This window comes from Chrysoperla carnea, chromosome 1 (genome assembly GCF_905475395.1).
Source record: "Chrysoperla carnea chromosome 1, inChrCarn1.1, whole genome shotgun sequence".
NCBI classification, from domain to species: Eukaryota; Metazoa; Arthropoda; class Insecta; order Neuroptera; family Chrysopidae; genus Chrysoperla; species Chrysoperla carnea.
Window position 1 is genome coordinate 3256939 of NC_058337.1, and position 6000 is coordinate 3262938.

Here is a 6000-nt window from a genome sequence, read left to right on the forward strand (position 1 = left end):
ACTTTTACTTGTATTTATTTGTATAATATGCATATATAACGTGTTCTATATGATGTATTTTTATATATTAAATATACAATGTAATTTTTTCTCTTTTTTTTTGTTAAAATTTACATGATCATTACCTCCCAATAAATTCTCTTGAAATTTATTATATAAAAGGAAGAAAAAAGTATACAAAGACTAGCTGAATTGATTTTATATCCTGTATATACTGAGTTGCTTGTCAGGGCATCACACATTCACAATTTTATCTATGATTATAAGACTTGTAAAACCAAAACCAACCCGCCTTTTGTTCTTGGCTTGCCCTTCGCTACTGAAACACAATGCAGCAATTACCATAAAGGCAACCAGGGCGATTTCCTACAGCCCTTCGCAGGAAAGTGCCTCCATCAAAATTCGAAAATTCACCTCTGCTTACGGTACGGAAGTCTCCACCAAAAATCTTCCTACGGGTCACAAATGTTATAAATGCGGCGCTGTTGGAAATCAGCTAGGGTTGCGAACGTAGCGCTTACTTTTTTACTCAGATTTGCTTTGATCGTTTTGTGCTTTTTTCTTCTGTCTACTATACTTTTAAAATTTGCAGTGAAATTTTTTAAAATTTGCAGTGTAAAATTTGCAAAAAATTTTGTGCTTTTTTTTGGGCTTGTGGTACGCTACCTTGCAGGTTTAGTGTAATTAATTGTAATATTTGTTTAAAAGAGACACACATCTGATTTAGTAGTCAACCCAATATGTGCGTACATTACCTTCATTTGGCTTGATCAAGATATTTCTTATCACAAAACATAAAATTTCCTTGTTCTTACTTCAAGTTAATTCCATTATGTTTAACTTCTTCATTTGACTCACAACTCATTTTTTTGAATGAAAAAAGTTTTGGGACAAAACATATAAATTGACAGATTGTAAATTATTTTCAAAATATTCTCAAAATTCATGGCAAGCTGAATCGATTAAAAAAGTTTTAGTTTCCTAGGTAACACAATGGTCGGATTTTGGGGTCGTTCCAAAAGCTTGTCCCTGTAAAATTATTTTTATTTCAGTTTTTTTAATTTGTCCAATTCTAACATCAGTGCCCATACTATTTTGTATCATTTTTCTAGTCATTTTACAATCACAGGACATCATATTTTTAAAGACAAGCAAATCATCTGTTACATTAAATTTGATAATAATGTTTTGACATCTTTATAACAACATAATAATGTCTACTTAAATATATAAATTAAAATGATTTTAATCTCAAAGGATTTAGGAAACGAATTTAGATTGATAGTTTATTATTATGTATAAATGTATATATATATATAGAAGAGGGATAACAAAAAAACGGGAACATACAGGACTACAAAACAGGAGTTCTATTCAATCTATCAGTTGAGTGTTTATTATAAATAATAATAATATAATATTGCTGTTCAATTCAACCATTAAACTAAACATGTAGGGTGAGTTTTGTTTCTTTGAAAATATACTAACTGGAAGTGGCAACAGAGTGAGAACCACCTCTCAAACAAGATTCAGAAGGTTAATAAATGCGAGAGCATGATTATTAATGCGCATGTTTTAATCTATATATGTATAAGAATTCAAGATGATTGATCGGAAACTGCTTGGTCTAGAGGCCTGAAATTTTGTACACACGTTCCTTGAATAACGTAAGTGAGCAATAAGAAGGGATTTTTGGAAATTCACCCTGTTAGACATTGAAAAGGGGATGTGAATTTGGTATATGGGAAATTCATGTGAATAATTTTATAGACAAATATAAATCAATGTATTTTATAATGTTACCAAGGTTTTTTTAATATACAATATTTACAATATTCAAAAAATTATCATTTTTCTCCCAAGCGGTATGATATGAATGCTTCTTTATAAATCGAAAATAGAGATAACGTAATTTTTGCGTCGATTTGATCCGTATCTAAAAAATTATTCGACCAGTCATCAAATGCAACCGATTTTGATAATTTTTTGGTCAAAATTGTCTTATATACTCAGTTTTATCGAAATTGGATTTAAAAAAAATTTTATTGCAATTTTTGCAATTTGTTAAAAGGGTTCCCCCGTTTGAAAAAATGGAGAAAACGGAAAAAAGTTTTTGTTTTGGAATCTGATGAAACTCGGTGGATGTAGTAATTTTGATCCAAAAGGTATAAAAATCTAGTTAATTTAATTATTGGATGCAGAGTTTCTGGGATATCGCAATAAATGGATCGATTTTAGTCCGTTTCTCAAAAACTATTAAACCAGTCATCAAGTGTACCCGATTTTTGAACTTTTTGGGTGAAAAACTTCTCATATACTGAGTTTTATCGAAATTGGAAATAAAAGGGGTGAAGCAAAAATGTACATACTTGGTACACGAAGGGCCTATCTAGTAATAGATGATCTAAGGTTAATTCACTGTTTACTGTAGTTTGCATATAACACGGATTGATGAATCAAATTAAACTACATTTGTTCTTTTTATCTTAGTTTAGAACACTGATTGAAATGGAAAAAGATAGTGTTATTACAATTGTTATAACAATATCCTTTTTTACTTACACTTAAAATAAATAGTTTAGGGTACAAACAGAACGCACGAATTATCATCAATGATGATCCATTTGCTACCAGTGATGGTGAAAAGATTACGAATTATGTATTCATTAATTTAGTAAAATAGAAGTAATGTTTGCAGGGTTGGATTTAGTCTCCAAACATGACCCTATTTCACGAAGAGACGATACGAAAGGACGTTTTTTGCGGGAAATTGTGCAAAGAAGTTGGTTTCAACGGCATAAAGTTCTAAAAAAAAATTGGAGAAGCATTGTCCGTCAATGTTAGCTGTATTATCCGATTGAAAAAGAGTGGTGTTACACGCGTTTAAAAGAGATTCTGAAAGTTTTTATCGTTACTGTGTAAATTAATCAAGTCTTCTTGAGAAAAAAACCGCTAAAAATCAATTTCACGAACTTTTCTGACGATTCTGGTTATCGATAATTTGATGAACTCCTGCCGATTTAACTTGGACCAACCTGTATAGGTACTCGGATACTCATTTAAGAAATCCTTAAAAAACTATTTTTTACCAATTTTCAAACTTCAAAAGTATGTATTCAAAAAAAAAATACCGATAAATGACAGAAATCCATTTTTTAAAATCATCTTTACACAAGATTTTAGAAAATATCTTGAAAATCGTTCCACAAAACATGAAATTCAGTCAATTTTTAATATTAAGCATAGACAATTCTTAATATTTTATGATTTTTAGCATAGTTCTTGAGCATTGAACACTAAGATTCGACAGAATCGGAAGTTATAACTCGTTTTTATACCATGTATATATGAATTATACATATTATATTAAGCTTAGTCCCAAGTTTGTAACGCTTAAAATTAATGATGCTAGGAGAAAAATTTTGTCATAGGTGTTCATAAAATCACCTAATTAGTCCATTTCCGGTTGTCCGTCCGTCCGTCTGTGGACACGATAACTCAAAAAAATATATCGAGCTGAAATTTTTACAGCGTACTCAGGACAGGAAAAGTGAGGTCAAGTTCGTAAATGAGTATCATAGGTCAATTGGGTCTTGGGTCCGTAGGACCAATCTTGTAAACCGTTAGAGATAGAACAAAAAATTAAATGTAAAAAATATTCCTTATCAAAAATTAAACAACTTTTGTTTGATACATTTTTTCGTAAACATCACTGTTTACGCGTGAGGGTGCCAATTAGGCGGAAATTTTATAATATGTACTATACTTGATTTTCAGTTATGTATGTGCCCCATGTTTGTATGTGTAGTGTGATAAAGAAATCAACACTGGCTATGCATGGTATTTCAACAATTAACTCAGCCAATTGTTTGTTTTCACTTGTTTATTCTTTGGACTTGTACCCTAGACAGATATTTCTATTTAATGCAGCTCTGTAAAATAATAAAATCATTTGAAATACAAATGGTTTTGTATTTAGAATTATTTAGTAGGTTTACTCACAATACTCAAATTGGATCATTTGAGATATTTTAGAGAGATAAATGCTATTATAAAGTAAATTGTCAATTTTGATCAGTGTTAGACTATTATAATTATCTTGATAATGCCAAATTTTACATTTAAATAACCAATTAAAATAACACCTCTATTGGCTGTTCATTGACAATTACATTTTACAATATTTAAAAGGGGAAATAGTTGTTTGAATGAATAAGATCTGACTAAAGCCATATTTCGCAAATATGGATATTCATCGAAATCGGTTGACGTGATATTGAATTATTCGTCCTCTTGTCGTGCATACTTAATGCAAATTTAAGATTTTTATGGTTTTCTCATGGATGCCGCTGTCAGAACTGGACCAAAATGAAATGGGATCACACGGAAAGCACCAGCTTTCAAATAAATTAAGAATGATCAAAATCTGTTTACCCAGTCGAAAGTTCTGTGAGGTAACACACATAAAAAAAATACCGTCGAATTGATAACCTCCTCCTTTTTTGTTTGAAGTCGGTTAAAAACCTCTTAAATTCAACAGAAATCAAATGGATTAAACAATTATTGGTATAATTATTCTGTACTTCGACTTTTTCCGTTGAATTTTCAAAGTTTATGGATGGAATAAGCTGACAGGTTGTCATAAAGATTTGAATTTTTACAATACAGTTCAACTAAATAATTTTTTTTCATCTATTTTCACTACTTTTTGCATCTTATAAAACTCTAACTTGTCGTATGTAGAAATAACATATATATATACAAACATACATAATTCAAACAAAAAAAAAGAAATAAGGAAAAGAAAACTCATCATTACAAAACAAAAGCTATATTTTTCACATGGTTGGAAAATATATCATAACTGTTATGATACATATTTTATATTCATATATCATGAACATATAGTATGATTATAAATATCATTGACGGATAAGTATTTAGTCTTAAAATGCTGCAAAAACTGCAGTAAATTTTTTGTGAAAAATATTTCAAAAAATTAGTTTACACATCCAAAATAAGCTTTGTGTGGAAAAAAGGTAATAAAGTAAAAGCAAAAAAAGAATTAGCAATTTTTCCGCTCTCCTTCTACTAAAGCAATAGACATCTTCTGCTTGGATATCGGCAGGCCTCTTATTTCACAGTACCAAATATTATAATACCGCTAGCAGATACCAACCACCGTTGTTGGGTAATTTCTCTTTTAAAAACAAAGATTATCACGTTATAGCCATCACTTATCCACCCTTTTGTTCACCACAATTTTTATGGATTTTAATTTTTCGGTATTGTCTCCAATTTCGATAAAACTCAGTATATAAGGTAATTTTGACCCAAAAACTACAAAATTCGGGTGCATTTAATGACTGGTCGAATAGTTTTTGAGATACGGGGTAAAATCGATCCAAATATTGCGATATCTCAGAAACTCTGCATCCAATCATTAAATTAACCTGATTTTTATACTTTTTGGATCAAAATTATCCCATCCACCGAGTTTCATCAAATTCCAAAACAAAAACTTTTTTGCGTTTTTCTCGATTTTTTCAAAGGGGTACTGTAAAAAATTGCAAAAAATTTTTTGAGTCTCCGATTTCGATAAAACTCAGTATATATACTTTTCTGATTTTTATACTTTTTGGATCAAAATTATCCCATCCACCGAGTTTCATCCAATTAAAAAACAAAATTTTTTTTTGCCAAAGTGTTGATACCTCAACATGAGTTCCAGTTATGGAGGTGTCAAGTTCCACATACCCAAGTTCCACTGTAATATGCTACAAAATTTCCTACACAAAAATTTAGAATTTTCTAACAGTATATCCACAGCGAGTAACTACCTTAAGAACCCTTCTGATATCAGTCTATGTCTGTCTGTCTACACTTATATTATTAGCAAATTGGGAAAATCTAATGACTTGTTAATTGGATATTAATTAAATGTTGGTTACTTGCAAGTACAATACGATTAAAAATATATGAATCATCTTATATAATAAA